Source organism: Nyctereutes procyonoides, unplaced genomic scaffold (assembly GCF_905146905.1).
Source record: "Nyctereutes procyonoides isolate TBG_1078 unplaced genomic scaffold, NYPRO_anot_genome, whole genome shotgun sequence".
NCBI lineage: Eukaryota > Metazoa > Chordata > Mammalia > Carnivora > Canidae > Nyctereutes > Nyctereutes procyonoides.
The window spans coordinates 768,238-793,991 of record NW_026575147.1 but is presented as its reverse complement, the minus strand read 5'-3'; the positions used below and the strand labels follow the sequence as shown (position 1 = coordinate 793,991).

The 25,754-nt window shown below is 37.1% G+C and overlaps 1 long non-coding RNA gene across 4 annotated transcripts in view; it reads right to left on the bottom strand.

Moving 5' to 3' along the window:
• LOC129501513 (uncharacterized) overlaps positions 1–25,754 on the bottom strand; it is a 235,600-nt gene that overhangs the window by 183,694 nt on the left and 26,152 nt on the right. The window contains exons 2-4 of one of the 4 annotated variants that reach the window (XR_008662752.1): positions 25,590–25,688; positions 11,196–11,277; positions 5,900–7,479 (exon numbers count right to left, since the gene is read on the bottom strand). The exons of 1 other annotated variant lie outside the window; for it this stretch is intronic. This is a non-coding gene — a long non-coding RNA (uncharacterized LOC129501513). Of the gene's footprint in view, positions 1–5,899; positions 7,480–11,195; positions 11,278–25,589; positions 25,689–25,754 lie in introns of those variants that run through there. 2 more of the 4 variants (XR_008662750.1, XR_008662749.1) reach the window with 2 other exon arrangements.

Below are 25,754 nucleotides of genomic sequence, written 5' to 3'. Positions count from 1 at the left end.
CCTAAGGCAACACCTTAGGATTCATCTCAGGCCTGCATTTCAGGCTGAGTGTTCTATTTATTTGTGTTCTATAAAGTCTTCCCAAGCTTTCTTATTTGCATTATAGATTTTTGTTAAGGCTGATGCTGTCCAGAAGATGATTCTTATTTTTCATCTTCTATGCCCATAGCTATATTTTATAATTCTAACTCCATACCTCCATGTCAGGAGGATAGGATAGAAAAACTTGAGAGAGAGATCCTGACGGCAAGAAACCATTTCCTTTCCTGGATCTCCCATGTTCTCAGCCTTCCCAGAAAACATTATTCCAACTGCTAGTACTTTTCCAGAATGGATTCTTCCCAATATATTATTGTGAATAGATGCAAATACTTCCAAGATGCATTTGGGTGTACAGGCATTATAACCAACTAATTCAATATATAGAAAAATGTATGTTCTTTATAACTCTGCAGGGAAGCAGAAAAGACATTTAAAGACATTAGATGATGCAGCTGCCCTTCTTCTTTAGAGGCAGCAAGGTTTTCTTGGTATTCACTCATTCATTTATTCATTCATTCACCTACTTACTTATTTATGCAATAGTTATTGTGGGTTTTCTGTGTGTAAGGCAGCTCTCAGCTAAGTAATTACCATATAGCACCTCTGGAAGGAGAAATGGACAATTTATCTCCAGCTGGGCCTTTTTGGGTAAATACTTTAATCTTCATTGATCATCATTTTCTATATAAAATATAATCTATTCCATACAAGAAGTTTTACCTTGTGTTTGTTTCACTGACTTGATTTTTTTCTTTGGGCATATACATACTTATTTTGGTCACTGTGAAAACATAACCACAAACAAATAACTATATAAATGTGTATGGAAATAGAAAACCATCAGTGATTTTTTTTTGTGTGTGGTAAGAAAAGATAATTATTTGCCAGGTTGTTTTAATACCTTCTACTTGGAAAGTACCTTGAGGATATTAAACTATCAAAGCAGGATCCCTGGGTGGCGCAGCGGTTTGGCGCCTGCCTTTGGCCCAGGGCGCGATCCTGGAGACCCGGGATCGAATCCCATATCGGGTTCCCGGTGCGTGGAGCCTGCTTCTCCCTCTGCCTATGTCTCTGCCTCTCTCTCTCTCTCTCTCTCTCTCTGTGTGACTATCATAAATAAATAAATTTTAAAAAAATTAAAAAAAAATAAACTATCAAAGCACCCCTAAAAAGGTAATGAGAATTGGGATGCAGTGTATAAGAAAAAGTTTTGTCCTTTGATAGATTCAGGGAAATAGAAAATCATATAATAAGTGCATAGTAATATTAACCTAATTTTTTAGTTTATATAATATTCCATAAGATATCTTAAGATGCACTGACTGGAATCTTGGGTCTAATAATGTTGACTCATTTGGTGAAGAATACTAGAGTCATGAGGGTCTGGAATTATTCTCCTAGGAAATAGTTCAAAAAACTATCAGTATGTATCTGGTGAATATTAGCAGACAGGTAGGAAAGTACTTGAATATATTTAATCATAAAATAAGTTATTTTATTCTTATGTGAAATATATGAAACATTTCTATGAAAATCAGATAGGAAAGATCGAGCTACCACTATGAGCTATATTTCACTTAGTCTATTAATAAAAACAATAGGAAAATAAAAACTAATAGTAGGAAGTGAGAAGTGAAAAGAATATATGTTAAAATTAGATTAGAGATATAAAAATCTCTTTGTTTCTTCAAGATGCTTATCACCAATTGCAAATGGCACAATTCAACTTTATGTGCATCAAAGAAAAGTATGCTCTAACATGAAAACTGTTAATAAATCCTGTTCCTCACTTGGTGAATCATTTGAGTACTACAAACAACATTTGTGTTAGTTAGGTTTTGGAAGATGCTCTTGAATGAGAAATTGAAACCCAAAATGCCATTTGTGTCAGCAGATGAACTTTATGAGTTAAATGTCTTATCCCTTTGACTGAAGAGTTCATATCTTTTTCTAAAGATTGATTCATGATTTATTAATGGATTAGGGTCATTCAACACTGATGACATACAGGTATGCAGTCAGATTGTTTCAAATGAACATCTGGAACTTCTTGGCTTGGTGTCATGTTAGTCATAAAGTTGGTCTTATATTCAAGCTTATTACACAATAATGTGGACATTCACAGGTGTGTCATTTGTGACACAAAGTGGGAAATAGGAATATAAACATTTACAGGGTAAAATTAATCAAGACTCATAAAATCTTTAAACAAAGAAGCAAATCGGAAAAACTCACTCAACAATATTGATCAAGCTCCTAATCAGTGTCAGAAATAGTGCTAGTGGGTTAACATTGTTGGTTTGCTCACATCAGGCTTGGTCCATCATGTGACCTCTGACTGAATAGTAAACTTGAAAAGGGAATTTATCCCTTATTATGGCAGGTAGATTTAGATGGGACAGTATTTCCTTTTCCGGGTTTCTTGATGATTTGCATGGTTACAGGTCTGTTATCTTGCTCTGTCCACTAAATCAGCAGTCTCAAACCCTGTTCAAACACCAAATAACAAATTGCTGCTTGCTTTGCTTTGCAGTGTCAGTGTACCCTGGAACAAATGCGTGTTATCTGCTAAGCACCTCTAAGCTCCTGACAATTTCCCCTGCTACAGCAGGAGCATCTATCATCCAGGAACCACTCTTTATCATTTCATAAAGGCCTGGCATGGTGAAGACTGTCATAAGCTGCATGCTGCCTCTTGGCAAGCCTACCTGTCGACAGATGAACCATAAAAAACCAGTCCATACAAAAAGGTTCACCAAGCAAAACTCTTCCCAGATTATTTATGTCTGATCCTTCCTTTCCCCCATTATACATCATAACAAACGCTGTTCTCCTTTTTTTCTATAATGTCAGACTCATTCTGGATTTCTCCGTAGTTATCAGCCCCCTTATTACAAAAATATTTTCCAAATTCTATAGATTTTATCTCCTTAAGTATTTGCCCTACTCTTCATTTCCACAGAAATTGCTTCCCTTTATAACCTTTTATTACCTCTGATCAAAATGTATGTCTGTATGTCTAGGTATGTTAAGTTAAGCTTCACATAGCACCTTTCTAAGGCCAAATGCAAAAGACGCTTGCATGGAACCTAATAGGTACTCAATAAATAATAGTTCAGTAATAGTTTTATTCTGACCTTTATATTTGGATGAGTTTCTTCATCCATATTTTTGCCTGTTTTCCCAGTCATTGACCCAACCATCACCATCAGCTTCATCTCTTCTTACTGCTGTATGTCATATTTCACTGTAGACTGGTGAAATTATGCTAAGTGCCATGAGAATGAGATCAGAAGGAATCATATTTTCTACTCAAAGATGTTAAATGCAAAGCCTTTTAAAACTCATACTTCTTCAAAAAAAATTAAGAGAACATATATGGTAAGGCTTTTAAATGTTTCAGTTAACTGCCATTAATTATAGAATAAATTTTGAAATATGTTGATCTATCACTTAGTGCCTCAAATCTTCTTTTCTAGTCCTCAAACCTGAGAGCAGGGATTCAGTTCCCTTTCCTCTTTGCTTACTCCATAGCACCTACCCAGGTACTATGACATTTTGAGTGTCCAAGGAAGGCTTGTTGACCCAATTATCAATAGATATTAAATTATGGCTCCTGTTTCAGGGCTAGGCAACTCTCATATCTACATTCTTGAAGGACATGAGTCGATGCTAATAAATATATAAATAATTTGAAAGTGTATTGACATCACTCTAGATAATATTCACCTTTACAAATTCCATGTGTCCATATGTGGACACATTTAAATATGTGTCCATATTTAGAATCTCTCTGCTTATCTGAAAATTATCTTTTACATTTATATTTGGAGCCAGGCATGTAAATAGGGTAAGTTTAGTCAGTGATGCTTCACACCCAAGAAGAGAATTTCAAAAGCACACCTCTTTCCCTCTTGTCTTCTGCAAATTCTGTGTACTTTCAGAGGTCTCCTCCCTTAAGAAACAGCCCTCACTCCCCTCATTCCTTTGTTTCAAGAATTTCTTGGCAAACTCTACTATCACTGTGGAAGGAGACTTCTGTCTTGAACAGGAAGTTTAATGTTTCTTAAAATTAGCAAAGGTAATCTCAGTATCAAATAGAAGCAGTGGATAGATTTTATAAATAAGAAAAATGGCAAGAAAGACCCTGAGAAATGAATCCTCATCAGAGAGAGAAAGAAAGAGTATCAGTGCACACAATGAAACAAATATCCAAGTGGCCAAGATGGCACTACATGGGAACCTGGGGCTAACAAAAGTGAAGAGAGGCAGAAAGCAGTGAATTCATGAGTTTTAGCAACATGAGCCCTGCTACCAAGTACTCAACTTTCCCCGGTCACTAGAAAGTGTTGCATGAAGTTCTTAATGTTCCACATAAGAAGATACAACTTTGTAAGGAGAACAAATCCTCAATATAAAAGTAAGCAAAGTCATGAGCAGTCAATTCATATTCCGAGGTGAGAGGGTAGATAAAGACCAAAAACATATATAAAGGTACTTAGAGATTAGACACATAAAACTAAAATGATATACCATTTTTTTTTCTGATCATGGCATCATTTTTTTAAAAAGAGCATATTACCGTATTTTTCATTTCTCTTTCATATCCAAATGGTGGGGTTTTTTTTAAATATAAAAATCTACTCTCAATGAAAGATAACTCCTTTAGAAGAGTAAGGCTTTTTTTTTTCCCAAGTAATTTATTTTTCCACTTAGTCACCATTTTATTTTTTATTAGTTTTTTTAATAATAAATTTATTTTTTATTAGTGTTCAATTTGCCAACATATAGAATAACACCCAGTGCTCATCCCATCAAGTGCCCCGGTCAGTGCCCGCCAACCAGTCACCCCCACCCCCCACCCTCCTCCCCTTCCACCACCCCTAGTTCGTTTCCCAGAGTTAGGAGTCTTCCATGTTCTGTCTCCCTTTCTGATTATTTCCTACCCATTTCTTCTCCCTTCCCCTCAATTCCCTTTCATTATTATTTATATTCCCCTAATGAATGAGACCATATAATGTTTGTCCTTCTCCGATTGACTTATTTCACTCAGCATAATACCCTCCAGGCCCATCCACATCGAAGCAAAGAGTAAGGCTTTTGAAAGGATTTTTTTTTAAATTTTTATTTATTTACGATACTCACAGAGAGACAGAGAGAGAGGTAGAGACACAGGCAGATGGAGAAGCAGGCTCCATGCACCGGGAGCCCGACGTGGGATTCGATCCTGGGTCTCCAGGATCGCGCCCTGGGCCAAAGGCAGGCGCTAAACCGCTGCGCCACCCAGGGATCCCTTTTGAAAGGATTTTCACCAATATGTCTAAAAGTAATTCTAGATGACATAACCTGTTTTTTGCAGGAATATACCCTCAAACGAGTTCTATAATTTTGTCATGTTACCCCCAGCTTTCTGCCTCCCATCTTGGTCCCTGGTCAATATCCTATCTCTTTTGCCCTTTGGTTTGCTCTGTCTTTGGTTATATGAGAAACTGGAGTTCTGGATCACATTGTTAGTCTTCTTAGTCTAATTCTGCTTCTACCACCTTCTTCCTAACTCCTCCCCAAGGAGGAAGTCTCATATACCATAACCCAGAAACTCAGGGTATGGCCAAAGAACTGTTCCTTTAATGGCACATTCTGTCTGGTTCTTTTCCTTTTAAAATAAATGTGCTCATAATGACAAATAGGTCTATATGCTGCTTACTCTATGCCAGGCATTATTCTATATGATACCCATATAATAACTTGATTAATCAACACAAAAACTCTATGGGGTAATAACTATTATTATTCCATTTAAGAAACTAGGAATAGGAGTCAAATAGAGGATATGTAACTTAGTAAATGTCATCCAGTTCTTATGTGTGAAAGCCTGGGCTGGACCAGGCACGCTTGCTCAGAGCCCTGGATCTTGTGTTCTGAAGCCCTGGATCTTGTGTTTCTCTTATCTTAGATAACCAGAGGTCAGAGGAAGGAAGAGATTATAAAACATTTACATATTTGGATCATTATTAATTGGCTTTATTTGAAATCTCATCCTGGGTTTAGGATGAGGGCGACTCATCACTATTAATATAAGGTGGTAAATAGAACTGAGAGTGCAACTTTGGCCTAGTGAATAGTTTAGCCTTAAAGTTAGCTTCATGTTTGTTCTGGTCAGTTGCAAAGACAACGGCTTCAGTGACTCTATGGTTAAAAGCAAACAAAGGATGATATTGGGGAAATAGTCTCACAGAGGTAGGCCAGGACAGCCATACCTTTGCTTGATTTTCATGCTAGCCTCTCTGTTAAGAAAGAAAACAAACTAGAGCAGGGTCTCATAAGGAAAATTTCTAGCTCTCTTTCTGTTCTAGAACTAAATCTGCAAATGCCCCTTCCCAATATGTCTCAAACAGAGAAGATAACTTGACTGGTTAGATCCCAGGACATTCCTTTTATGTTTGAGCTACATTCTTTAATTTGTGTTTTGCCAAACAGCATTGCATTAGAGGTCAATTAGATACTTGTCAATATATTTCAAATAAATGTATTCTCATCTCATTCTCTTTGTTCTTTTTTTATGCACTTAGATTTTTCTGAACTTGATGAGAGGGATAAATTAATAGAGCATTGATATTTTAACTAGTAGAGCAGCAGCCTGGTATTCTAAAACACCACTACAGTGTTTCATTCCATCAAAAATCACCAAAATTCCACCTTTATCCCTTATTCTTACCAAAGAATTCAATAAAATCATGCAACCTATTATGAAATCCTTTCTGGCCATGTCCCCAACTTCCTGGATATTCCTGGAGATCCCACAGCAAAGTCCCTGCCTTTTCCTGTTTCTCGACCCTTGGGCCCAATGAGTTAACCTACAGTAAACAAGCAAGTTGTAATTGGAGACAAGGGAGATAGAAAAGGCCAGCTCTTTTGGAAGGAGGGATATATTTATATGAGAACCAAAAAAGGAACAGTGCACTAGAACTAAAGAATGTTGGAGCAACAGGGGCATTTCTTCATCATTTGCTTGATGGCTTACCCTAGAATACTTGACCAGTCCAAGCAAATGCAATTTTTAAAAATTTATAACACATCTTTACTGGCTTATGACATCATGTCTGAAACATAGAACTGCATCTGGCCAGGCTGCAGCCCAAGTCATCTAAGTGATGATGTCTTTATAGTTTTATACATTTTTCATACAAGACATTCAATTAGTGCTCATTATGTTGGAAGAGATATCTTGGCAACTTATCCTCTCTCTTTTTGCTGCCTCCAAGCAGTGAGAGAGACTTCTGGAAATCTTCCCTCCACAAAGTTATACAAGACATGTGTTTGTTACTGAGCCATTATAGCCATGCTGATAATTTTAGGGGAAAAAAGGATTCTGGTCCCCAAAAGCACAAGCTACAGATGGTTGTGTCACGTGGCAGAGGCCAAGCCATCTTTCAGGTCCTAGATGGATAGAAAGAATAGTGGATAATTGGTCAATAATAGCCAAAAAAGAGTAATTCCCTCCCCTAGCATTTAGCATCCTGTTGGTGTAGGGTTTTAGAATGAAACAATTATAAAGATTGCTACTATATACTTAGGATCTACACAGTGCCAGGCAGTGTGCTATATGCCTAACATATCTATTGATGTGACAAATGTGTCAAACTGGTCCCATATTTTCTTGAACACTTACTGGGAGAAGAATGAAAATGGAACAAAATGAAAATTGTTGCAGGGAAATCTGAATTGGCCATTAGATGCTCCTCAGGGTATATTTAAAATGAAGGACTTCAGGAAAATTAAATTAATTAATTAATTGATTAATTAAAATGATTTTCAGGAAATAGAGTAAGGTTCTGCTATATAAATTTGTTTTGTAGGAGCCAGTGGTCCACACATATCTCTGTAAGAGCTTCCTCCAAGGCAAATAGATGTTTCCATTGTCATCATTCTTGGAAAGGTCAGTCCAGGAGTAGGAAATGAAGATACATAGACAAGGATTAGGAAATGGAAATGCTCCACCATATCCTCTGGAATATATTTGACCATTTTTGTGAAACCGCTGCCCCAACTTGTTTTTGCTTTAAACTACTTCCATTTATGACTTTCTTTGTATGGCTGCTCCTAACTACTGGAACTGGAAGTGCCTGTAGGGTAATGCAGCACTGGCACAGCCATTACCAATGACTAATTCATGTCAGAGTATGATAGCCCAGATCCTTGCCTCAAGTTGATACAAATTCTGAGGTATAATTTACACTTCAAAGCTCCCAGTGGACCAGGCTGATACTGGGATTTTGCCTGTAACTGCATCCTTGCCTGACTTTATCCCTTATTTTTCCTTCATGGTCTTACAGATTTCTTCTAGGAGTAATTTTTTTAAGATTTTATTTTTAGGTAATCTCTACACTTAACGTGGGGCTCGAATTTGCAACCTCAAGATCAAGAGTTTCATGCTCTATCAACCAAGCCAGCCAGGTGCCCCTCCTAGGAGAATTCGTTAACAGATCATTAGCACATGAGTCTTCATCTCATTATCTTACTATAGAGAACATACACTAAATCAAATGGCGTGAGGGATAAATGTCTCCCCATTTGCTTTCAAAGCATACACTTAATTTTGCTCATGTTCTGAGATATGGAGTTCTACATAGTGCTTCCAGAATATGCGTGAGATCAACACTGAAGGAAAAGTGAGGTAAGGAAAGGCAAAAACTTCCCTTGAACCCATGAAAAGGACTAAAAGGAAGGGAGAAAATTAACCTGGGAGGGACCATATAAATCTATCTTGGCCTATATAGGAATTTAAGATACTCTTACTTACTTTCCATTTTATTGGCTCTCTCAGTAAAACCTTCTCAAAATGTATTCTAAGTATGTCAAAAACCTCAAGGTGGTATCAGTGCCCTTCAGCCAAAGAGCACCATGAATATGCTTGGGATTAAACCAGTTGGGTTTATGACATTACAGTGGAGGACAAAGCACACCATAGGAAACCATGGAGTATCTCAGTAAGAGGGTGTCAGAAAGAACCTATTTTAGGGATAGCTGGGTGGCTCAGTGGTTGAGCATCTGCCTTTGGCTCAGGGTGTGATCCCGGAGTTCCAGGATCAAGTCCCACATCAGGCTCCCTGCATGGAGCCTGCTTCTCCCTCTGTCTATGTCTCTGCCTCTCTCTTTCTGTATCACTCATAAATAAATAAATAAAATCCTAAAAAAAGAAAAAAAAAAGAACCTTATTTTGCTTTAGGTTTTAGTCAGAAAACAGAGGTTAATCTATGATTAGATATCTAATAAATCTTATCTACCACAAAGACAAAACTGTAATTGGTAAAGAAGTATCAGTCATATATTTTGGCCAAGACGGGATGTTTGGTATTTTGGGGGTAGCACAGTGACTTTTTTTTTTTTTTTTTTTTTGCCTATGCTTACACAAAGTATGAAGTGGCCTTCTATTTTTTATCCATTTATTTTTAAGTAGGCTCCATGCCCAACATGGGGCTTGAACTCAAAGACCCTGAGATTAAGAGTCACATGCTCTACTGACTGAGCCATCCAGGCACCCATGAAATGGCCTTGTTTTATCAAAATGTAGTCCCTGAGAAACCTTGTCTGAGGTTGGTATTCTATAAGATTGTTTATGTTTAACAGCATAATTTGCCTTTGCTATGGATTCTAGGCCAGCTTTCAAATGTCGGAGGCTGCTCTTTTTTATTTATTTTTTACTTAGGGACTTCTTAGTGTTCTTAGTATGAACTTCCTAGTGGTTTGAAAGCTCTCAGTGGATCACATTTACTCCCACTCACTCCACTAGAGCCAAAGGGAACTTTCCTCAGTCCTTTGTATGCACCATGCCTCCCTCCACTCCAGAGTCTAGGCATGTGCTATTGTTTTGACCCAACCTTCACATCTTATTTCTCAGGTAGGAACTATCATCATATGTCAAGACTTAACATAGTATTTGATGCATAGCAAATAAACTCAGTAAAAAATTTGTTGAGTAATTAAATGAATGAATGAGTGAGTGAATTCATATCTTGTGACCCAAGATTATGCTCTATCAAACTTGTATGGGGCCTGGTTAATCAGGTCCCACTCATTGCCTGCTTAGGTCCCATTAAGTGTGTATAGGAAATTATCCCCACATTCCTCCTCCTAGAGTTGGCTGAATCTTCAAAGAAATCCAGCACTTGATCTAGTCTGCAAACCAACTGTTCACAAGGACAAAGGAAATTCAAGGAGAGGAATATGAGCAAGAAAAATAATGAAGATCTTGAAAAGGAATTTACATCCATTATTATAGAAATTATTAGGTTAAGTAAAGCATCTTTAATGGCAAAAGGAAGGTAAGAACTGACTATAACAAAGAGAGGAGTCATAATTATGACTAAGGAGGAATATACATTCTTAGAAGAACAGTGAAAAAAAAAGAACAGTGAATTTTTAACATATTCTTTTCTCTTTGCATGTGAAAATGTTTGCCTCTCTTTTTTCCAATGAATTACATGGGAATTTATTTGCACAAATTTATAAGACACACTTTATGTATTTTTTTAAAGATTTTATATATTTATTTATGAGAGACATGGAGGGGGAGAGGCAGAGACACAGGAAGAGATGGAGAAGCAGGCTCCCCGCAAGGAGCCTGATATGGAACTCAATCCCAGACCCCAGGATCACACCCTGAGCAGAAGGCAGACACTCAACTGCTGAGCCACCCAGGAGTCCCATAAGACACATTTTAAATACAATAGCCAATGGTTTATTTCAGGTTTCTAATTATAAAAGGAATATATATGCTCATTACAGAACTTTCAAAGAGAGAACAGGCAAATACAAAAAATTAGAATAAGCAATTATCATATCTATGTAATATTACTGTTAACATCTTGGTGTGTTTTCTTTCAAGACCTATAAAGATGGATTTAACTTGGGGTTGTAAGGTTCACAAAATTCTACTTCATGAGGTGTGTTTTTCAAATATCTTTATAACCTTTGATGCTATCTCATATGAATACTGTTATGCCATTAGTCTTTGAGAACATGATTACGTGACTGATACTTTAACACCTTGAAACATACTATATAAATGTCACATAATATATTATTCCAGGACTTAAACCAAGTATTTATTATGTTACAGAGTTTCTGAGTGTCAGGAATTCAGGATGGCCTACCTGGGAGGTTCTGGCTCAGGATGTTTCATGAGGCTGCAGTCAAGCTGTAGTGGCGTTACAGTCTCAGAAGACTTGACTGACCCTAGAGAATTAACATTGAAGCTTACTCAGTTGGCTATTTATTGACTGACCATTTCTCAGCACATGAGCTTCTCTGTGGAGCTGTTCCCACCATTACTTTTCCCAGAGTGGATGAAGAAAGAGTGAGAGGGAGAGAGGAGGGGAGACAGAGAAAGAGGGAGAGAGAGAAAGATGATACACCTTTTATGACCAAGTCTTCCAGTCACATACCATCACTTCTTTAAAAAAAAAAAAATATATATATATATATATTATTTATTATATTATTTATTTAATCATGAGAGACAGAGAGAGAGAGAGACTTAGACAGAGGGAGAAGCAGACTTCCTGTGGGGAGCCTGATGTAGGACTTGATCCCAGGACCCCGAGATCACGACCTGAGCCAAAGGGAGACACTCAAACACTGAGCCATCCAGGTGCCCCCATACCATCACTTCTACCATGTAATTCAGTAACTAAACAGTCACTAAGACTAACCCATACTAAAGGAGAGGAAGACATTACACAAATGTATGAATACCAGGAGATAAGGATCCTTGAGGCCATCTTGGAGTCTGGCTACTACATTTACCATACTACATATAATTGCTGTAATTGCATATAACGTTTTATGTAATTTTTAATGTAATGTATATATCTTTTTCTCTAGTAGATCCTTAGGCTTATTTCCATTTTTTCTACTTAAAAGGTAGTCATTAATTTTTCAGTTAAAAGGTATTTGTTAAGTGACTTCAATGTACTAAATATTGAAATAAAAATGTATTTTATTATGCTGACTAAAATTGAGCATTCTGTGGTTAAAATCTTTGTACAAAAATCTTCCCTGTCAGAACCTATGATTATTTTATTAAGATAGAGTATTAGAAGTAAGAATATTAAAATACAACATATAAGTTTTAGGGCCTTTTAGTATATATTGATAATGATATTTCAGAAAATATATATTTACTAATAATCCCAGAATGAAAAACATCTCACTATAAAATCAGTACTGTGGGATCCCTGGGTGGCGCAGCAGTTTGGCGCCTGCCTTTCACCCAGGGCGTGATCCTGGAGACCCAGGATCGAATCCCACGTCAGGCTCCCGGTGCATGGCGCCTGCTTCTCCCTCTGCCTATGTCTCTGCCTCTCTCTCTCTCATTCTGTGTGACTATCATAAATAAATAAATTAATTAATTAAAAAAATAAAATAAAATCAGTACTGTTCAATATTGATTTTTAATACATGACTATTTCTAAAGTAATAAGTTTAAAAATCATATATTCTTTTTACTTTAATCTGCATATACGACATTGATCAAAACATTCATGCTTCTTTTTTCAATTAACAAGTCTTCCCATTGCATTTTTAAACCTTTTCATAAGAATATTAACTTTTTATCAGCTGTGTTTGCTGCAAATATTTAATTTGTTTATAGTAAATCTTTCCATTTATAGTAAATCTTCACATTTTTACAGGATGTTTGCTATGCAGACATTTTATATCTTTGTGCTGCCAAATCTATTTTTCCACCATTTCTTTGTTGCTTATTGAGTCCCCTCCATTATCAGTTTATTTATTTCTTTATTTTTATTTTCTTTTTAATTTAAATTTTAAGTAGTTAACATACAATGCAATATTGGTTTCTGGAACAAAATTCAGTGATTCATCACTTACATACAATACCCAGTGCTCATCACTACAGATGTCCTCGTTAATCCTCATCATCCATCTAGCCTCTTCTCCACCCACAACCCTCCATCAACCCTCTGTTCTCTATCCTTGAGAGTCTCCTATGGTTTGTTTCCCTCTCTCTTTTATATTCTTTTCCCCCTTCCCATATGTTCATCTGTTTTCTTTCTTAAATTCCACATTTGAGTGAGATCATAGGGTATTCATCTTTCTCTGACTGACTTATTTTACTTAGCATAATATGTGTCATTGCAAGTGACATGATTTCATCCTTTTTTATAGCTGAGTAATATTCCCTTTGTGTGTCTGTGTGTGTGTGTGTGTGTGTGTGTGTGTGTGTGTATACACACCAAATCTTTATTATTCATCAGTTAATGGACATTTGGGCTCTCTCCGTAGTTTGGCTATTGTTGATAATGCTGCTGTAAACATCAGGGTGCATGTATCACTTCCGATCTGTATTTTTGTATTCTTTGAGTAAATACTTAGTAGTGCAATGCTGGATTGTAGAGTCATTCTATTTTTTTAATTTTGAGGAACCTCCATGCTGTTCTCCAGAGTGGCTGCACCAGTTTGCCTTCCTACCAACAGTGCAAGAGGGTTTCCCTTTCTCTGCATCCTTGCCAACACTAGTTTCTTGTGTTCTTAATTTTATCCATCCTGACAAGTGTAAGATGCTATCTCATTGTGGTTTTGATTTATATTTACCTGATGATGAGTGATGTCAAGCATCTTTTCATGTGTCTATTAGCCATGTGGATGTCCTATTTGGAAGAGTGTCTATTCATGTCATCAGTCCATTTCTTAAACGGATTATTTGTTTTTTGAGTGTTGAGTTTGGTAAGTTCTTTGTAGATTTTGGACACTAGCCTTTTATCTGATATATCATTTGCAAAAATCTTCTCCCATTCCATAGGCCGCCTTTTAGTTTTGTTGGTTGTTTTCTTTGCTGTGCAGAAGTTTTTTATTTTGATGAAGTCCCAATAGTTCATTTTTGCTTTTGTTTCCCTTACCTTGGAAGACATATCTGGTAAGAAGTTGCTGTGGCCAAGATCAAAGAGGTTTCTACCTGTGGTCTCTTTTAGGATTTTGATCGTTTCCTGTCTTCATTTAGGTCTTTCACCCATTTTTTAATTGATTTTTGTGTATGTTGTAAGAAAGTTGTCCAGTTTCATTCTTTCATGTGTGCCTGTCCAGTTTTCCCAACACCATTTGTCATTTGTTGAAGACACTATCTTTTTTCTATTGGGGATTCTTTTCTCCTTTGCCAAAAATTAGTTGACCATATAGTTGTGGTTCCATTTCTGGGTTCTGTATTCTGTTCCATTGATCTATGTGTCTGTTTCTGTGCCAGTACCATATTGTCTTGATGACACAGCTTCGTGATACAGTTTGGAATCTGGTATTGTGATGCCTCTAGTTTTTTCTTTTATATCACACATAGCAATAAAATTTTAATTAGAAAATATGAACACTTTAATATGCATGACATATATTTTGGTTAATCATGTACAATGAAGACCCAATGCTTTATTACAAAATAATTTCCTGAATACTCTTTCACTTCCTATTAACTTATGAAGCTTCTGAAACTCTACTGGATTCTCATATAAGCTATACCTCTTTATTCCTCCCCAAGTCTTCATCCCACCCAAACATACTGACATAACTCTTTAACCTAAAATGTTCTTAGTTAACTCACAGGGCATTTGCCATGTCTTTTTCTCCTTTTCCTTTTTAACCTTTTTTCTTCATGTAGATTCTGTGCATTCACTGGTTAGTGACTTGGTGGGTACTTGATTATTTGTTTCTTTATTATAGATGATTCTCTTTTATAACATAACTTCTAAGAGAAAGTTATGTTTCATTTTATATGAAACAATTTATTAATAATCTCTTGGTAAATTTAGAGTGCTTCAGTTGATTTCTTGATTTCTCCAAGAAATATCTGTATATTTACAGATATATATCTGTATATATATATATATATATATATATATATATATATATATACAGATATAATACCATCTGTAAATGTTCCTGCCACCATAAAATAAAATAAAAAGAAAAAAGAGCATTTTTATCTTCAACTTTCTAATGATTACAGCTCTTTTTTTTTTTTTTTGTCATATCATATGCTGATCAGAATGTCTGGAACAAGTTTAAAAGTATTAAAATTCACAGGAAACTTATTTTATTTGTAAATTTAATATGATTATATCTAGCATTTCACTATTAGAAATGAGGTTTTAAAAGATTCCTGTGAAAAATAAAATAGTGTAAACCCTGAAGCCCAGTATTTTAGCATTCTCCACATCCTTCCTCCAGTCACTGTCAGACATTTGATTATTTTCAAAAAAGAAGACACATTTGATAAGCAGACACTCAGCATAATAGACTCCGCTTTTGTTTTGTTAATCTGGTTTACTGGTTATCAAGCTTTAGAATTACTACTCTGGCCAGGATGGCCAAAACCATGTATAATAAAATCTAATGTGGATGCTTTAAGAGTTATTCAGAATTAATCATGACTCTGATGATTTGTGCTTTTTACACTGACTTTAGAACATAATAGAACTCTTTTTAAATATGAACAAACATTTCAAAGCTTATACTCTTTTGTAGCACTTCACAGAATAACTACTTTCCAATGACATTTACTATTATTGAATAACTATTTACTTTCCTACCAGACTTTAAGTTCTATTGGGGCAGGATTCATTTATTTTTTTCATGCATTGGCACTCCTGTATTAACGTTTTGTTATTGCTGTAACAAATTACCACATGCTTACTGGCATGAAACAACACAGATTTGTTATCTTACAGTTCTGTATGTCAAGTGTCTGACACTGGTCATACTGGGCTAAAATTGAGGTGTCAGCAAGGTCTATGTTCCTTATAGAGGGCTTTTAGGTTTTTTGTTTTTGAATTTTTGCTTGGTGGTTTTTATTTTATTTTTAAAATCTCTCTCTCTCTCTCTCTCTCTCACTCTTTAAATTCAAGTATAATTAACATATACAGTGTTATATTCTTTCTGGAGACTTTAGGTAAGAACTGGTCTTGCCATTTCCAGCATCTATAGGCTTCACTTCGTCTGTCTCACTTATCTACTTTGAAGGAATCTTGTGATCAGATCGAGCCCACTCAGATAATCCAGGACAATCTCCCTATTTTAAAGTTAGTTAGTTGATTAACACCTTAATCTCTCTTCATGATATGAAATAACATATTCATAGGTTCCAGGGATTAAGACAGGGACATTGGGGGAAGTGCATTATTCTGCTTTTGACAATACCCATATTGTCTAGCATAATTTGTGCTCAGTAAATACGGTGTTTTATAAACTAAAAAATTAATGAATGAGAGCTACAGAGTTGGTATATTATTTAAATGATCCAGAAGTTTTCCAACATTTCCAATTTTCTAAAAACTTTTAACAACAGTGGATGCTGAGGTTTTATTTTTAATACATTTTATGTACTCTACCATACAATCATTTATATTTTTTTCTTCTAGAGCCTAATAGTGAGCTAAAAGATTCTACTAAGCCATCATGAATTCTGATTTAGTCATAATACTGGTAACTCTGGTTGGTCATTTCTTTTTTTTTTTTTAGGATTTTATTTATTTATTCACGAAAGATACAATGATGGAGAGGCAGAGACATAGACAGAGGGAGGAGAAGCAGGGTCCATGCGGAGAGCTGATTTGGGACTCGATCCCGGGACTCCAGAATCCACCTGAGCCAAAGGCAGATGCTCAACCACTAAGCAACCCAAGCGTCTCATGGTTGGTTGTTTCTTAAAGATATTTGTACATTGATGAGCCACATGCTATATTAGATTTTAGTATCAGACTTTATTCACTTAACATAAAAATGATACTAGTATCTTATGCGTGATGAATGTTTATTATCTGCCCCATACCATACTGGGATAAATTAAAAATTTTACTAAGTGTTCTCTATCTGTCCTGTAATGTTCAGTTTATATAAAATTTCATAATCAATCCCCACAACAACTCTACTTAGTAGAGTTTGTTCTTGTGTTCATTTTATAGATAAATAAAATGAATTTTTGAGACATTGAGTATTTTGCCTATTGTTATACCCCTGATAATGATGGATGCAAATTACCAACTCTACTTTGGGAATCAAATTCTATACTATTAACTATAATGTTCCATCAATTGATGTATTTTCTATCATGTTCTTTGTTCTGGAATGAGATATATAGCATTGTTTCTTAGAAAATTTGAAAGAGTATATCTTTAAAGCCTGGAGCCTGGATTTTTAGGTCTTTCTGAGACAAAATTCTATTATCCCTTTTTCAACAGCTTTTTTCTCCTGGGTCAATGAGATCTCTTTATGTATTCTCCTGTTTCTTATTGGTTCATTAAGATAGTCGACACATTTTACCAGTTGTTTTTTGCCAAGAAACCTATTGGGTGCTATATTATCACTGCCAATATAGAGTTATGTTCTATTAGATAGATAGTAAAATTAAAACAACTCAGTGCATAATTTTAAATTATGATTAGTACTGTGAAGGAAATGAATAAATTGCGAAGAGTCACAATAGAAGGGCTAACTAATTTATGTAGTGATCTAAAAAGTCCTTCCCATTCCCTACCCCTTGAAAAGATGGCTTTCAAGCTGAGATTAAAAGAATTAGAAAGAACCAACCCAATGAAAAGGAGTCAGCCAGGCTTTCCATCCTCTTGATACTGCAGAGCAGTTATCTGAAATATTCTTTTGGTTGAGGAAGTGAATAAAGTTTTATAATAGTTCTCCCTCTCTCAGTCACCTGTGATGAAAATCCCTTTCCCTTATTTTGCAATCTGTTGTTTTCTATAGCTTCCATGTTGGTATTTTCATTTATTCATTCTGAACTGAGTAAACATTTATTTAGATCCGATTTTACAGGGTATATAAGTTTTTCTTCACCTTGCTCTCTGCCAGTTCAGGCTTACATCACCCTTACTTGTAATGTGAATATGGGCCTGTGGAAAATATAGCCAATTAAGTAAAATTTTACCCTACCAGTTCAGATATCCAAATACCTTTTTACAGAATATTTCATTGTTATGTCTATAATTCCAAACATACAACATATCACAATTTGTGCTCTAACACCAGGCTCTTGGAAGGTATTTCACAGAATTACATTGGCACTTCTGAAGAGAAAATAGTAAAGAATGATACTACTTAAATGTAATCCTATCAGAGTTTGGATAATATATGTGAGCCTTTTTTTCTCTCATGGGTTTTTCTTTCCTTTTCTTTTTTTTTAAATTTTCACTGAGTGACTAATAAAATCAGTCACAGTGAAGCACTTGGCACTTAATCTTGGATGGCAGTTATTGATACAGCCTACTTGATGAATGCAAGGTATGTACTGGAAATGTGAACATCATTATACACAGTTCCTGATAGACTTGATTGCCTTAAAATACCCATATTGGTTTAGTATTGGAGAACCACAAAATAATAAAGCAACATAATAATCATAGCATACCATATTTACCTCATAAATTAATTAAAAATGGCAGAAAATGAATGCTGTGTTTAAAGTATCTGTTTTAGCAAAATGGTGGGAGATTCTATCGCTATAAGTGTATGAGCTATTATGCTGTCTTTGAATGCCATCCCACAATTTGCAGAATGTGAGATAATCAAAGAAATTAGCAGTTCATTACAACTATGAAAATGCCATGGGGGACAAAATCATTTTAAAAAGAATTATTAGCAAGGTACAAGTATCAGGTGAAATAATTTTGTACAATTCACATCACCATACCCTGAATCTTTATAACCAAATTGGAAGAGTCCAAAGGGAAACCTCATTGATTTCACATGGCATGTTCACCTGTGGCTGTGACTGAATTATTTTTCAGAAGTAGAAGTTTCTTTTTTTTCTTGTATATTTTTTTATTGGAGTTTGATTTGCCAACATGTAGCATAACACCCAGTGCACATCCCATCAAGTGCCCCCCCTCAGTGCCTGTCACCCAGTCACCCCCCCCACCTCCCTTCCACTACCCCTTGTTTCCCAGAGTTAGGAGTCTCTCATGGTTTGTCACCCGCTCTAATATTTCCCACTCATTTTCTCTCCTTTCCCCTATAATCTCTTTCACTATTTTTTATATTCCCCGAATGAACGAGACCATATAATATTTGTACTTCATCAATTGACTTACTTCACTCAGTGTAATACCCTCCAGTTCTATCCATGTAGGCAAATGGTGGGTATTTGTCATTTCTAATGGCTGAGTATTATTCCATTGTATACATAAACCACAGCTTCTTTATCCATTCATCTGTCAATGGACACCGAGTCTCCTTCCACAGTTTGGCTATTGTGGACATTGCTGCTATAAACATCAGGGTGTAGGTGTCTCGGTCTTTCACTGTATCTGTATCTTTGGTGTAAATACCAGTAGTGCAATTTCTGGGTTGTAGAGTAGCTCTATTTTTAACTCTTTGAGAAACTTACACACAGTTTTCCAGAGTGGCTGCACCAGTTTACATTCCCACCAACAGTGCAAGAGGGTTCCCCTTTCTCCACATCCTCTCCAGCATTTGTTGTTTCCTGTCTTGTTAATTTTCACCATTCTCACTGGTGGGAGGTGGTATCTCATTGTGGTTTTGATTTGTATTTCCCTGATGGCCAGTGATGTGGAGCATTTTCTCATGTGCTTGTTGGCCATGTCTATGTCTTCCTCTGTGAGATTTCTGTTCATGTCTTTTGTCCATTTCATGATTGGATTGTTTGTTTCTTTGGTGTTGAGTTTAATAAGTTCCTTATAGATCTTGGATACTAGCCCTTTATCTGATATGCCATTTGCAAAGATCTTCTCCCATTCTGTAGGTTGTCTTTTAGTTTTGTTGACTGTTTCTTTTGCTGTGCAGAAGATTTTATCTTGATTAAGTCCCAATAATTCTTTTTTGCTTTTGTTTCTCTTGACTTCATAGATGTATTTTTCAAGAAGTTGCTGTGGCCAAGTAGAAAAAGGGTGTTGCCTGTGTTCTCCTCTAGGATTTTGATGGATTCTTGTCTCACATTTAGATCTTTCATCCATTTTGAAGTTATCCTTGTGTAGGATATAAGATAATGGTCTAGTTTCATTCTTCTGCACGTGGCTGTCCAGTTTTCCATCACCATTTATTGAAGAAACTGTCTTTTTTCCAGTGGATAGTCTTTCCTGTTTTGTCAAATATTAGTTGACCATAGAGTTGAGGGTCCACTTCTGGATTCTCTATTCTGTTCTATTGATCTATGTGTCTGATTTTGTGCCACTACCACACTGTCTTGATGATCACAGCTTTGTAGTACAACCTGAAATCCGGCATTGTGATGCCCCTGGCTCTGGTGTTTTTCTTTAATATTCCCCTGGCTATTTGGGGTATTTTTTGAATCCACACAAATCTTAAGATTATTTGTTCCAACTCTTTGAAGAAAATCCATGGTATTTTGATAGAGATTGCATTAAATGTGTAAATTGTCCTGGGTAACATTGACATTTTCACAATATTAATTCTTCCAATCCATGAGCATGGAATATTTTTCCATCTCTCTGTGTCTTCCTCAATTTCTTTCCTCAAGTGTTCTGTAGTTTTTAGGGTATAGATCCCTTACCTCTTTGGTTAGGTTTATTCCTAGGTATATTATGTTTTGGGGTGCAATCATAAATGGGATTGACTCCTTAATTTCTCTTTCTTCAGTCTCATTGTTAGTGTATAGAAATGCCACTGACTTCTGGGCATTGATTTTGTATCCTGCCACCCTGCCGAATTGTTGTGAGTTCTAGCAATCTTGGGTGGAGTCTTTTGGGTTTTCTATGTACAGTATCATGTCATCTGTGAAGAGGGAGAATTTGACTTCTTCTTTGCCAATTTGAATGCCTTTTATTTCTTTTTGTTGCCTGATTGCTGAGGCTAGGACTTCCAGTACTATGTTGAATAGCAGTGGTGAGAGTGGATATTCCTGTCGTGTTCCTGATCTTAGGGGAAAGGCTCTCAGTATTTCCCCTTTGAGAATGATATTTGTTGTAAGGTTTTTATAGATGGCTTGTAAAACGCTGAAGAATGTTCCCTCTATCCCCACACTCTGAAGAGTTTTGATCAGGAATGGATGCTGTATTTTGTCAAATGCTTTCTCTGCATCTTTTGGGAGGATCATATGGTTCTTGTTTTTTCTCTTTTTGATATGATCAATCACATTGATTGCTTTACGAGTGTTGAACCAGCCTTGCATCCCAGGGATAAATCCCATTTGATCATGGTGAATAACCTTCTTAATGTATTGTTGTATCCTATTGGCTAGTATCTTGTTGAGAATTTTTGCATCTGTGTTCACCAGGGACATTGGTCTAGAATTCTCCTTTTTGGTGGGGTCTTTGTCTGGTTTTGGAATTAAGGTGATGCTGGCCTCCTAGAACAAGTTTGGAAGTATTCCATCCCTTTCTATCCTTCAGAACAGCTTTAGTAGAATAGGTATTATTTCTTCTTTAAAGGTTTGATAGAATTCCCCAGGGAAGCCATCTGGCCCTGGACCTTTGTGTCTTGGGAGATTTTTGATGACTGCTTCAGTGTCCTCACTGGTTATTGCCCTGTTCAGGTTTTCTATTTCTTCCTGTTCCAGTTTTGGTAATTTGTGTTTTTCCAGAAATGAATCCATTTCTTCTAGATTATCTAATATATTGGTGTATAGCTGCTCATAATACTTTTTTAAATCATTTGTATTTCCTTGGTATTGGTTGTGATCTCTCATTTTTCATTCGTGATTTTATTTATTTGAGGCTTTTTTCTTTTTAATAAGGCTGGCTAATGGTTTATCTATCTTAATTCTTTCAAAGAACCAACTCCTGGTTTTGTTGATCTGTTCTACAGTTCTTCTGGTCTCTATTTCATTAAGTTCTGCTCAAGTCTTTATTAATTCTTTTCTTCTGCTTGATGGAGGTTTTATTTGCTGTTCTTTCTCCAGTTCCTTTAGGTGCAAGGTTAGCTTGTGTATTTGAGTTTTTTCCAATTTTTTGAGGGATGCTTCTATTGCCATTATTTCCCTCTTAGGACTGCTTTTGCTGTATCCCAAAGATTTTGAATGACTGTATCTTCATTTTCATTTGTGTCCAAATCTTTTTAATTCTTCTCTAATTCCCTGGTTGACCCATTCATCTTTTAACAGGATGCTCTTTAATCTCCACGTGTTTGAGTTTCTTCCAAATTTCTTCTTGTGATTGAGTTCAGGTTTCAAAGCATGGTCCGAAAATATGCAGGGGACAATCCCAGGCTTTTGGTATTGGTTGAGACTTGATTTGTGACCCAGTATGTGCTCTATTCTGGAGAAAGTTCCATGTGCACTTGAAAAGAATGTGTATTCAGTTGCGTCCGGATGCAAAGTTCTGTATATATCTGTGAAATCCATCTGGTCCAGTGTATCATTTAAAGCTCTTGTTTCTTTGGTGATGTGCTTAGAATATCTGTCATTTGCAGAAAGTGCCATGTTAAAGTCTCCTCCTATTAGTGTATTAATATCTAAATATGTCTTTACTTTGGTTATTAATTGATATACTTGGCAGCTCCCACATTAGGGGCACAAATATTCATGATTGTTAGGTCTTCTTTTTGGATAGACCCTTTATGATGATATAGTGTTCCTCTTCATCTATTATTACAGTCTTTGGGATAAACTTTAATTTATCTGATATGAGGATGGCTACCCCAGCTTTCTTTTGAGGACTGTTAGAATGATAAATGGTTCTCCAACCTTTCATTTGCAGGCTGGAGGTGTCCTTAGGTCTCAAATCAATCTCTTGTAGACAGCAATGGATGGGTCTTGCTCTTTTATCCAGTCTGAAACGCTGCATTTTTTTGATGGGGTCATTTAGCCCATTCACATTCAGAGTTACTATTGAAAGATATGAGTTTAGTGTCATTGTAATACCTGTTCAGTTCCTGTTTTTGTGGATTATTTCTTTGGGTTTCCTCTTTTTTTTACAAGGTCCCCCTTAATATTTCTTGCAGAGCTGGTTTGGTGGTCACATATTCTTTCAGTTTCTGTCTATCTTGGAAGCTCTTTATCTCTCCTTCTATTCTGAATGAATTCCTTGCTGGATGTAGTATTCTTGGCTGCATGTTCTTCTCATTTAGGACCCTAAATATATCCTGCCAGCCTTTTCTGGCCTGCCAGGTCTCTGTGGAGAGGTCTGCTGTTAATCTAATACTTCTCACCATATAAATTAGGGATATCTTGTCTCTTGCTGCTTTAAGGATTTTCTCTTTATCTTTGGAATTTGCAAGTTTCACTATTAAATGTCCAGGTGTTGAACGTTTTTTATTGATTTGGGGGGAGGGCTCTCTATCTCCTGGATCTGAATGCCTGTCTCCCTCCCTAAATTGGGGAAGTTCTCAGCTATGATTTGTTCAAATATGCTTTCTGGCCCTCTGGCCCTATTGGTGCTTTCTGTAACCCCAATTAAACGTAAATTTTTCCTTCTGAGGCTATCATTTATTTCCCTTAACCTTTCCTCGTGGTCTTTTAATTGTTTTTCTCTTTTTTCCTTAGCTTCCTTCCTTGTCATCAACTTCCTGTCGCTCACTCTTCCTTCTACCTCATTAACCCTCGTCATTAGGACCTCCAGTTTGGATTGCATCCCATTTAATTGATTTTTAATTTTGGCCTGATTAGATCTAAATTCTGCAGTCACGAAGTCTCTTGAATCCTTTATGCTTTTTTCTAGAGCCACCAGTAGCTTTATAATTGTGCTTCTGAATTGGCTTTCTGAGATCAAATTCTAATCCAAATTCTGTAACTCTGTGGCAGAGAGTACTGTTTCTGATTCTTTCTTTTATGGTGAGTTCTTTTTGCCAGTCATTTTGCTCAGTGCAGAGTGGCTGTATGAGTGGGTTGAGTCAAGAATATCAATTACAACCTAAGTAAATTCCATCCTAGATGATGCTGCTGAGTTCAGAGACCAGAAATTAAAACAAAGATCAGAACGAAATAAAACAAAGCAACCACTAAAGTGAAAAACAAATTTTAAAACAAGGTTTTAAAAACTAAAAGGCCAAGAATCCCAATGAAGAAGAAAAAAGAAAAGAAAAGAAAAGAAAAGAAAAGAAAAGAGAAAAAAGCAAAAGTAAAGAAGACAAAAGAAAAAAAAGAGAAGAAAAAGGGCAGCTACTCGGAGATGGTGGTGGTGATGAAGTTGTAGTGGAGGGAGAATGTAGTCTACCTGAGGGATCCTGGAGGGTGAGCCTCTTGGTTCTGAGTATATTAAGTTCTGTATGTTAGAAGATGCTCAGTTCGAAATTTATATAAACCAGAAATACTTGTAGAGAGCCCCGCCATTGACCCCCAAAACATAAATGAGATAAAAGAGGGGGGAATAATGGGAATGAGGAATCTCACAGAATGAACCAGCACAGTGTACCACTTGGTTGTGCATGCTCGTCATGTTTTAGAGGGTATTACTTCCACCATTGTAGAACAAAATGAGGCAGAAAAAATAAAAAACACAAAACAAAACAAAAATATATCTTGTATATCTCCCCCAAAATTAAGTTGAGTATGTTGAAGGGAATCTAGAAGTAGAAAATATATCTAAGACCTGTAATTGTAGAAATATGAAAGTCAAAAAAGAAGAAACTTAAAAAATGAAGAGGTGGTAAAATAATGTAGTTTAGGTGGAAAAAGAAAAAATTGGATATTTACAGTCTGAGATAAAAATGAGTTGTACTGGAAAAAGGAAGAAAAAATAAGGAGGGGTACCCTCTGGTTCTATATACAGTAAATCCCTCGACTTCCCCTGGAGCTTTCCAGCACTGCTCAGTCAAGAACTTGCTCTTCCCCTGTCCTTCCAGCTGGTGTTCTGGGGGAGGGGCCTGCTGTGCTCTCAGGTGTGTGCACCTGGGGGAGCTGCCCCACCCCTGCCAGGTGCCGGGCTCAGTTGGAGCTGTTTACCCCAGGAGGCCTCTGTCCCCTGGTCGCCCTGCCTCTCCCAGGCACAGGGTGACACCAGGAGGAACAAGCATACTGGTGGCGGCCAGCTCTCCAGCCCTGGAGTCAGCTCCCGCAGTTACTACCGCTGCTCCCAGTCCACAGGGGCCTGGATGCTCGAGGCGGGAGGGCACCATCTGCACAGCTCGGGGGCGCCTGGCAGCAGGAGCGTCCTCACTGTTCTGGGCGGTCCCTGCTTCCGCCTGTCCCAGGGGGAGAGCAGGATCCTGGGCTGTGTCCCCAGCACCCTGGGCTCCGGGGTCTGCGCTGCTGGAATCGGCTCCTGGGGCGCGCAGCCCCCTCCGCCCGAGCCGCCTCCGAACTGCTCCTGAGGCCCCACCAGGCGTGGCTCCACCCTTCACGGCGCTGGGCCCGTGGGGTATGGCGAGCTCTCCCCCGGGCGCACCTCCTCTGTTAGTGACCCCGGGAACCTGGGGGCTCTACTGCCCCTCCTGCGGTGCTGCCCAGGTTCCGTGCTAAGCCCTTTGTTTCTGGTGTGGGTTTTTAAAGTCCCCCCTTCTCCGGGCCTGGGCTTTCCTGTCCAGGAGACTTTCTCTGCCAGGCCATAGCCCGGCTCCTCACGGGGCCCCTCAACCCACTTGATTCTTTTTTATTTTATTTTATTTTTCTGCCTTCTTACCTTGTTAGAAGTGAAAACGTTTCTCTCTGTTCTCTCCAGCTGTTCTCTCTTTAAATCTCAGGTCGAATTCGTAGGTGTTCAGGTTAGTTTGAAAGTTATCTAGGTAAGTTGGGGCCGGATGAGTCGAGGACCCCTACTTGCCCCACCTCCGAAGTGGAAGTTTCT